Genomic DNA, 10,944 nt, shown 5'->3' with positions numbered 1-10,944 from the left:
TAGCACATAACAAATATATCTTATTTAAATTAAACTTTCCCGAGTTCTCTCACTTGAGAAAACTTAGTAGGCATGGGGCTTTCATGCCATTTCACAGTGCCTCAAATTAACACACCTGACTGCATACAATCAAATAGAATAGACAGTCAAGGCTACAATTGTTATTTCAAGTATTGTACTTTAATGTGCCTTTTCTCCAACAACAGAGCAACAACCTAACCCCAGCACAACTCAAAACACCACATTAAAGTGTTTTCTCTAGTAGAACAATATACTGAACCACATATTCAAGTAAAACATGCACTGGATTAGGCTACTGCAGTTTAGGCAGATTACCTGAACAAAACAAAACTCACTCAGCTCAGAATCACAGATTAACTACACAAAAGAAATGCATTTGAAGATTATCTGCATTTACTGGACAACGTCAACTAAAGGCACAACTGGGTATAAAATTAGGCAATAGGCAATACATAAAATAATAACGTTTTTTGTGTCCCGAATTGTCTGTGTCGTTTCACGACGTATTCACCTCCGTGTGAAACGGAAAAATGACTCAAGCAAACCTCACACAAAACTTTACCAGACTCCCCTAACCCTTGCACTGGTTTCACCAAGGGATAGATAATTTCCCAGTCTTTATTGTAGCTGCATTTCTTCTTCTTTTAGCCGTACGTGCTGCATTCGACACTGTAGACCATACATTACTTCTGGAAAGGTTAGAAAACTGGGTGGGGCTTTCAGGCACTGTCTTAAATTGGTTCAGGTCCTACCTACAAAATAGGAACTACTTTGTTTCCATTGGCGACTTTGTATCAGAATCAACCAACGTGACATGTGGAGTCCCACAAGGTTCGATCTTAGGACCCTCTTTATTCAACATCTACATGCTCCCACTAGGGCAAATCATGCAAAATAACAATATTGACCATCATTGCTATGCTGATGACACGCAAATCTATGTATCGCTATCACCAAATGACTATCGGCCCATAGATCTGCTGTGCCAGTGCATTGAGCAAGTGAAGGAATGGATGTGCCGAAATTTCCTTCAACTAAATGAGGACAAAACAGAGATAATTGTATTTGGTTCTAAAACAGAAAGGCTTAAAGTAACCCAACACCTTCACTCTCTGTCCCTGAAAACCTCAATCAAAGCCAGAAATCTAGGGGTTATCATGGATTCAGATTTACATTTTGACAGTCACATCAAATCAGTTACAAAATCGGCATATTATCACCTTAAAAATGTAGCAAGACTTAGAGGGCTCATGTCCACCGAAGACTTACAAAAACTTGTACATGCCTTTATCACTAGTAAGCTTGATTACTGCAATGGTCTCCTCACAGGTCTCCCAAAACAAACTCTGAGGAAGCTTCAGCTTGTTCAGAATGCTGCTGCTAGAGTTCTAACAAAGACCAAAAAATGTGATCATATTACACCAATTCTGAAATCGTTACATTAGCTTCCTGTAGGTCAGAGAATTGATTTTAAAATCATGTTGCTAACCTATAAATCCCTACATGGTTTAGGCCCAAAATATTTAACTGATATGCTTCCACTACATCAGCCACTAAGACCACTAAGATCCTCTGAGACCAATCTGTTAATTATCCCCAGAGTAAACACAAAACATGGGAAAGCAGGATTTAGTTACTATGCAACAAATAGCTGGAATAAACTCCCAGAGGATTTAAGACTTGCCCCAACTCTGAGCACCTTTAAAACAATACTGAAGACTTTTATGTTTGCTATAGCTTTCTGCTAAAATCTTAAATCTAAAAAGCTTTTTTAACTTTGCCTTTATTTTCTATTTTAATACTAAAATGCCTTTTTCTATTTTACCCATTTCTTTGCATATGTTTTTCTTTTACTTATCTATTATTTTATTTTATTGTATGACAATGTTTATATGTGAAGCACTTTGAGTCTGCCTTGTGTATGAAAAGTGCTATATAAATAAAGTTGCCTTGCCTTGCCTTGCCTACGTGTCGTGCTTTCCTCCATGTGTGCTGTGCTGCATGCCGTCCACACTGTTGGTGGGCGTGCACTTATTTGCGTCCAAGTCCCAGTTTGATTGACATGATCTAACAGCCCGCCCGCCCCCTGATGAATGCACTCACTGCTGACTCCGCACAAAGCTATTTGATCAAAGCCAGATTATAAAACACGCATTTCAAAGAATAAAAAGTCGAGTCTGACTATCAATAACAATCAATCAATTAAATCATTTTTTATTCAAGACACAGGAAGGTCCATAAAGACAGCACAGTACGTATATATATATATTTAAAAAAAAAATATATATATAGACTATATATATATATATATAATAAAACAATACAAAACATTTAAGAAGGATGCAAATGAGGCATCAACAATTATTAATTATTACAATTAATACAAACACATTTAAAACACATACAAGCTTCGGGTCCAATGTTTCCAGAAGCAACATGAGTACCTTGTGTCACTCTGAGTAACATCAGTTAAAGACACAATAATCGTGCTCAGAGACTCAGTCAATCTGCACATACACTACACATAACATTTCTCAGAACAGCATTAAAAGTGGGCACATTGTTTGTCACAAACATTTCTATGGCACTACCCCCCCCCAAGGGAGTTTTAAAGGCACCCAGTGCAACTTTATGTAAACATTCAATGAAAAATAAACATTCAATTTCTAGTCTTTTTTACACGTAGTAAGTTTAAATAACTCCATACCATTACATATCGACATTCAAGGAGCAAAGATGAGACGTCGTTGTGTGGTGAGAACTGATAGAAAATCGTAAACAACAACAATCGCCGGTGGGGAGAAGCCATTTTTCCATTGACTGGAAGCCTGCTTTATTTATTGTAGGTTACAAAAAATAAAGAAAATGGCGGCATTGTTGTTGTTATCGATTTTGTATCAGTTCTCACCACACAACCGACGTCTCATCTTTGCTGCTTAAATGTCGGTATGTAATGGTATGGAGTTATTGAAACTTACTACGTGTCAAAAAGACTAGAAATTGAATGTTTATTTTTAAGCCTCGAAAGTTGCACTGGGTGCCTTTAAGCAAAATTATATGCATCATTATATGCCGCTTGAATGTTTTCATTTTCGCTTTACTATAATTACAACACAGGTGGGCAGTATACAGTGGAGTGCAATACGTTTTGAAGCATGTTTGCGTGCCCATACAGTTTACCACACTGACGCTGCACATCACCATAACAGAGGTCATCTCTTATCACATGTCCAAGGTATTTAACCTTCTTTACAACCACTAGTGGTTCATCTGCCAGTGAGAAAGAAGGAGAGACAAGCTTCCTATCCTCCTTGGTTCTAGCAATCAGTACCACACTCTTCGTTGAGTTACATTTAATATCATACATTATGCCATATTGAGAGCATATTCTAAGAATCTGCTGCAGGCCAGCACTTGAGGGAGACAGTACCACAAAATCATCAGCGTAAAGCATATGATTAATGAGGCTATCCCCCACCAAACAGCCAGTTTTACATTCATTTAGCTTTTTAGATACATTAGATGATCCATGTACAGATTGAATAGTAGCGCCGCGGGGACAGAATTCCACCCTGATGCACTCCATTGAAGACATAGAAGGGTGTGGACAAGGGTGCGGTGTAACGATGCGGGACAACGTCTCAATTTGCGAGAGTGTAAAAAGTAATGGAAATGGGTGACTGTCCCGCACAAAGTGGGACATCTGGTCACCCGAAGAAAAATTTATACGAGTACTGTTAGTTCTAGGAGCCAGTAGATAACACAAATAAGGAGGCAGTTCGGGCAAAATTGCCTTATAAAGAAACATATGCCAGTGTTACATTCTACAGGTATATAGGAAGACAGACCAACTTTCTCATACAACTTGCAATTGTGCGTTTGGATGCCAATCATAGACAAATCGTAATGCTGCATGGTACACAGAATCTAACATGAATTTGAATGCATACATATAAAATAACACCATAATCAATAATGGATAACGAACTGTTTGGACAATTGTCTTTCTGGCACCAAAAGAAAAACAACATTTATTTCTGTACAAGAAACCCAGTTTCCTCCTTAGTTATTTAGTAAGGCACTCAATGTGATGTTCGAATGAGAGATTTTCTTCTAGGAAAAGGCCCAGGTATTTGTAGGTTGGGAATCTCTCAATCGCTTTGCTATTTTGAGTTACAATCTGGTAGTCATATATATTACATGTTTTTTTACTTCTTGAAAAGTGGATCATTTTGGGTTTGTCAATATTTAGTACCAGTCTTAATTCATGGAGGTTTTGCTGAACAACATTAAAAGCCGATTGGAGGTCCTTAGTTGCACTTGCTAAAGATGAACAACCTGGACAACCTGATCAACAGCACCCGTAAGCTCTGCCGAGAGTTTGAACGTGATCTATCTCGCAACATGCAGACTGATCCAAAAGCATTTTGGCGATACACAAATAGCAAATTGAAAAATCGCCCGGAACTAGGAGACCTGCAGCAAGAGGATTGCTCACTGACCAAGGATGACAGCAAGAAAGCTCAATTGCTAAACAACTTTTTTGCCAGTATCTTTACCAGGGAAACCAAATTGGACAACATGCCAGATCTGAGTCGGAGACTCAAGGGGAGCCCATAGTAAATCTGGATATCACAGCTTAGATGGGAGAGAAAAAACGGAAGAATCTAAAACCCACAAAATCATCCGGTCAAGATGTACCGCACCCCAGAGTCCTTCAGGAAACAGAATCTACCATTGGCCTCCCGTTGTCATTGATCTTCAACAATTCACTGGCTGAAGAACCGACTCCCGGAAGCCTGGAAGACCGGCAACATTACACAATCCACAAGAAGGGAAAGAAGACAGTACCAGGCAACTACAGACCTGTTAGCCTCACATCAGTTGTAGGTAAAGTTATGGAATCACTTGTCAGGGATAGATTAGTACAACTCATCACAGAGGGAGACTATTTTTTTTTTTGAGGTGCTCAATATGGGTTTGTCACAGGGAGGTCCTGTATGACCCAACTCCTGGTCACACTGGAGATATGGACAGACTGGCTAGATAGGGGAGAACCACTAGATGTCATATACCTGGATTTTAAGCCTAACCCTTTGACAGTGTGCCCCATACTCGTCTCCTCCAGAAGTTGCGAGCTTATTGCGTGGGCGGCAACCTCCTGAGCTGGATCCAGCACTTCCTTGTGGGACGAAAACCGAGGGTTACCGTAATTGGTAAGCTCTCTGATTGGGCCACTGTACTGAGCAGAATCCCTCAGGGGAGTGTCCTAGGACCGATACTGATACTGGTCATTTTCCTAAATGACCTCCTTGAAATGATCTGAAGCACAGCAAAGATATTTGCTGACGACACCAATATCTTCAACAGAATAATAACCCGAGACGACCAATGTCAGATCCAGGCAGACCGTGACCTCCTGGTTAAATGGCCAGAAGAATGGCAGCTCGGCTTCAATGAGGGAAAATGCAAGTTTAGCATCATCACGGTGGCATCCTCTACACCTCTGTCAGCTCTGATCTAAAGAACCCTGCACCTGGACAGCCTGCTTTATCACCTTCTCAAAAACCTTCACAATGAAAGATGTCTTACAGGTCTGAAATCTTACAGGTCTGAGTCTTTGTGTTTTTACACTTCAACAATGGTTGAGTGTTCCCAGATTAATGGTATCTTTTGTAGCGAGGTTCCATGAAAACAAAAAATATAATAAAATCATAAAAATAATAATGTTTATCAAACCTCAAGTAGAACTCAAATCCAGCTAGTTATGTATCAGAGTTAAAACCATTGAGCCTAACTACCTTATTCCACCTCTCATAACACCAAGTAATTGTTCATGCCGTTCCAGGCAGCTCTTGGTTTATTGCTTCTAAACTCTGTATTCATTTTAGCTTTCTTAATTCCCTCTCCTTGGCTGCATCACCTCTATTAACAGTAGTCTTCCTTTGACTAATCAAAATATAAATTATTTTGAAACCAAGGATTATTATTTGTAAAGACTTTCACTTCCTTGGTAGGGATCACAGAGTCTTTACCAAACCCAATGTAGCTAGCCGTTACGTCCGTCAGTAAATGTATATCGTCTGAGGCGTCCAAGAACACTGACCAGTCTGTGCACTCACAGCAGCCCTGAAGGACTGAGGTTTGTACTCAGTCCAAAACCTCCAGCCTTTGCTCACCACCTGCTCACGCTGCAACAGTCTTAATGTTTGAGGGTTACACCTCCAAGGTGTTTGGCTCACAGGTAGGCTGCAGTGCTGGTCCACACTGGGCTCAGGGCAGCTGCTGTATTGCTGGACCATAGTGGGCTCAGCGCAGCTGCTGCCTTTGGGGTGGTCAACACTAGTCTCAAGGCAGCTGCTGCCTTTGGGGTGGTCAACACTAGTCTCAGGGCAGCAGCCCTTGGGGTGGTCCACACTAGTCTCAAGGCAGCAGCCTTTGGGGTGGTCCGCACTAGTCTCAAGGCAGCTGCTGCCTTTGGGGTGGTCAACACTAGTCTCAAGGCAGCAGCCTTTGGGGTGGTCCACACTAGTCTCAAGGCAGCAGCCTTTGGGGTGGCCCAAAGGCACAGTTGCTGTTGGGCTGGTCCATGTAGGAACCAGTTAGTCCAGGTCCCCATGGGCAAAGCAGCAACAGCAGAAGGATTTCATAACCGTCTTAAAAAACCTCTTTACTCTGCCCTGTTTCTGCTGCTTCTTCTTTGGGTTGACATCTGAAAATGACACCAAAACAGGATTATGTTTTAGTTTAAAATACAAACATGAGTAGACTGAGGCTTTAGACTTCTAACTAACCTAGTGGGTTGTCTGCTACAGCTGGCTTGACCTCCACAGTCTCCGTGGCAGCAGAGGAAGCGGTAGATATTGATACAGTGCTGTTAAATTAAAAACCAAGAGGAAAGATGTTTAATGTATCGTAATTCCATCAAAAAAATCCTGATTAAAAACAGAGAATTAAGCAGTGCCTGAGCCACGAACCAAATGAATGTTGAAAGCATGATATTAGGAAGCAACTCAATAGCAGATCTAGAAAGATTTGGAGAGTGAACGGCACACCTACCCTGTGCCACTGTCTGTGGTGTCTGGTGAGGCCTTCCTCTGTTCCTCTGACACAGAAGGTGTGTGGCTCACAGGTAGACTGCAGTGCTGGTCCACAATGGGCTCAGGGCAGCTGCTGTATTGCTGGACCATAGTGGGCTCAGGGCAGCTGCTGCCTTTGGGGTGGTCAACACTAGTCTCAAGGCAGCAGCCTTTGGGGTGGTCCCCACTAGTCTCAAGGCAGCTGCTGCCTTTGGGGTGGTCAACACTAGTCTCAGGGCAGCTGCCCTTGGGGTGGTCCACACTAGTCTCAAGGCAGTGGCCTTTGGGGTGGCCGACATTGGTCTCTGGCCAGCAGTTGCTGTTGGGCTGGTCCATGTAGGAACCAGTTATTCCAGGTCCCCATGGGCAAAGCAGCAACAGCAGAAGGATTTCATAACCGTCTTAAAAAACCTCTTTACTCTGCCCTGTTTCTGCTGCTTCTTCTTTGGGTTGACATCTGAAAATGACACCAAAACAGGATTTTGATTTAGTTTAAAATACAAACATGAGTAGACTGAGGCTTTAGACTTCTAACTAACCTAGTGAGTTGTCTGCTACAGCTGGCTTGACCTCCACAGTCTCCGTGGCAGCAGAGGAAGCGGTAGATATTGATACAGTGCTGTTAAATTAAAAACCAAGAGGAAAGATGTTTAATGTATCGTAATTCCATCAAAAAAATCCTGATTAAAAACAGAGAATTAAGCAGTGCCTGAGCCCAGAACCAAATGAATGTTGAAAGCATGATATTAGGAAGCAAATCAATAGCAGATCTAGGAAGATTTGGAGAGTGAACGGCACACCTACCCTTTGCCACTGTCTGTGGTGTCTAGTGAGACCTTCCTCTGTTCCTCTGACACAGAAGGTGTGTGGCTCACAGGTAGACTGCAGCGCTGGTCCACAATGGGCTCAGGGCAGCTGCTGTAGTGCTGGTCCATACTGGGCTCAGGGCTGCAGCTATAGGGCTGGACCATAGTGGGCTCAGTGTAGCTGATGGTGGGCTGGTCCACAGTGGGCTCAGGACTGCTGCTGTCGTGCTGGTCCTCACTGGGCTCAGGACTGCTGCTGTAAGGCTGGACCAGAGTGGGCTCAGGACTGCTACTGTAAGGCTGGTCCACAGTGGGCTCAGGACTGCTGTTGTAAGGCTGGACCAGAGTGGGCTCAGGGCAGCTGCTGTCGGTCTGGATCTCTGTCCCCAGGCTGATGAAGGGATGCTCCAGCAGTGCGTGTGGTGTGATGCGCTGGTCACAATCCAGATGGAGCATCCTCTTCAACAGGTCCGTGAAGCTCGGCGGGATAGTTTGGCCTGGCTCATATCCTACCTTCAGGTTTGAAGTGAAATGATTTGGAAGATTGGAAACAACATGGCCACTGCATTTAAGTCTACAACATTACTGGATCCACACCTACCTTGACCACCTCCTCCAGGGAGATAAAAAAGAACGATCTGGGCCGGCGCCTCTTGAGCCCTATTCTCTTCATACTCTTCTTATACTCCCGTTGTGTCTGGAAAATAGCCTCTGTTTTGGTTAGGTTATTTTGACCCGTAGATAAAGTAAAACAGGTGGACGGACACGTATATTGATACCTTGAGTCTCCAGACGGATCCTTTGGTGAAACACAAATGGCTTTTGATGCCTTGGTCCAGCATAGCATCAGGAAGCTCACCATGGGTATGTATGATGTATGCCCACTGAAACACAACAGAACACATCCTTCCTGTTAGTAATCCACCACTGGATTATGTGAAGGATCGTTATTATTGTTCAGGGATTCAAACATCTTTCCAATGATCCCCACAGACTCAGACTTGTAATTTGAACATTGTCTCAGTGTAAAAGGTTTTTGGTATATTGAAATACACGGTTAGACTTACCATATCATACTCGGTGTAGCCGGGATAAAGGGGGTCGCCAATTAACAATTCAGCTGCTATGCAACCCAGGGACCACATATCAACCATGCCTGTATATGGCAGACCCAGTATGATCTCTGGGGATCTGATAAGAAAAAAAGACAGGAAATTGGAGCAACCATTGTAATCAGCAACCAATAGGAACCAACCAGGTCAGGATGGCTGTCAGTTACTCACCTGTACCAAAGGGTCCCCAAGTTGAAGCCAATCATTGCCTGGGACAAATGGAGGGAACAGCCGAAGTCAATGATTTTGACTTGAGTGTCCTGTCCTGTCATCATGACGTTGTTAGGCTTCAGGTCGCCATGAATGATCCCAAGGTTGCCAAGGTGGTCAAGGGCTGAGGCCAGCTGAAAATCAATATTTGATGACAGTTACCACTCTCCCCCAGTACAGCTGCATTATTATGGCTGATCCAAGATGAGTGAGTTTGGTCTGCCTCGAGCCGCCCCAAGCATCACATGTTTAATGTGTGTTGCTAGCATGTTCCTTATATGGTGAGACACAGGCTGTGAGTCAAAGGAGAACTAGAGAGAACTGGTTAGCAGTGTAAGAGCGTACTGGAAGTACAGTCGATTTCAACATAAGAGAAGAATGCATGGGATGAGGTGATTACGTATGGATGATGTGTGGACAGAATGGTGCATATAGGCAGAGGTCTGGGGGGTGGTTCTTTGGTTATTTTGCATCTACCTCCCGCTTTGTTCTAACTTGTTCGTGAGTGATATTACGTCAGACTTCTCGAACTCTATTATTTTGTTAAAGTGTTGAGTGCAAACTGGTGATGGCTCAAAAAGGTGACAACATTCTACTCGGCCCTTTAGTAGAATGGGCCAATGGGCCAGCCCAGTACCCATTGTTGAACATTTGGATGAGACGTAGACACGGCTTTTGCAGATCTACGCAATTCCCGTGGATGCACTAGGGTTAGTTAATTGAGTTAGAAGACTGTAAATTTCGCCGAAAGGTGACCCTTACCCTCCACAGTACCGAAGAGCAAAGTGTGATGTTTAAATCCAAAGTCTTATACGCAATCAGAAACACAGAAATACAACAATGTATTGTGTTTCGAGCAACGACATTACAATTGTGTTGAGGTTGAGGTCCAACCTTACCTGTTCCACTATATTTTTGATCTGCATCAGCGGTAGACAGTGGTTTTCTGTCTGATGGGCGAAGGCTTGGAGAGACTGGTCCAGGAGCTCAAACACCAGACAGAAGTGCGGACCGTGTTTGAGGGCACCCATCCATCTCACAATCCCACACTTTTCCGGGTCCAGAGCTCGGAGGTACCTTAAGATGTGAATCTGAGAATAAAGAGCAGGTTAAAGAGATATTTTACAATGCGAAATCACATGAAAAACTAGTACCAAAAAGAAACACACAATTCGAAAATGGGCATATTATCTTTAGCAATATTTATTTATTAACATTATTTATCAACTTATTAATGCTTTCTTTTACCTCTTGCCTAACCAACGCTAACACTGAAGGGTGGTTCTTGATGATTTTAACAGCCACCTTTAAATTGGTGCCTGTTTTAACACATCTGGCCACCTTCCCAAATGTTCCTTCCCCAAGAAAGTCTTCAACCAGGTAGGAGGAAGACTTTGTGGTTATCAGGTCTCCTTTGGACACGGAGAATGATTGACCTGAGAGAGAGAGAGAGAGAGAGAGAGAGAGAGAGAGAGAGAGAGAGAGAGAGAGAGAGAGAGAGAGAGAGAGAGAGAGAGAGAGAGAGAGAGAGAGAGAGAGAGAGAAGAATTAGAAAAGCTTATAATGACATGAAATCGACATCCAAAGATTGGTTTGTAATTGTGGTAAAGAAATTGTAGAAATAGCTAACTTGCTAATTTAGTTATTATTGTAGGCTACGTCGGGCCGTTAACAGTATGTGTCTTCGTGTTTCACTCCCGTTTTAAAATGTAAATT

This window comes from Gadus chalcogrammus, chromosome 18 (genome assembly GCF_026213295.1).
Source record: "Gadus chalcogrammus isolate NIFS_2021 chromosome 18, NIFS_Gcha_1.0, whole genome shotgun sequence".
Classification (NCBI taxonomy): Eukaryota; Metazoa; Chordata; class Actinopteri; order Gadiformes; family Gadidae; genus Gadus; species Gadus chalcogrammus.
This window is presented reverse-complemented; position numbering follows the sequence as displayed.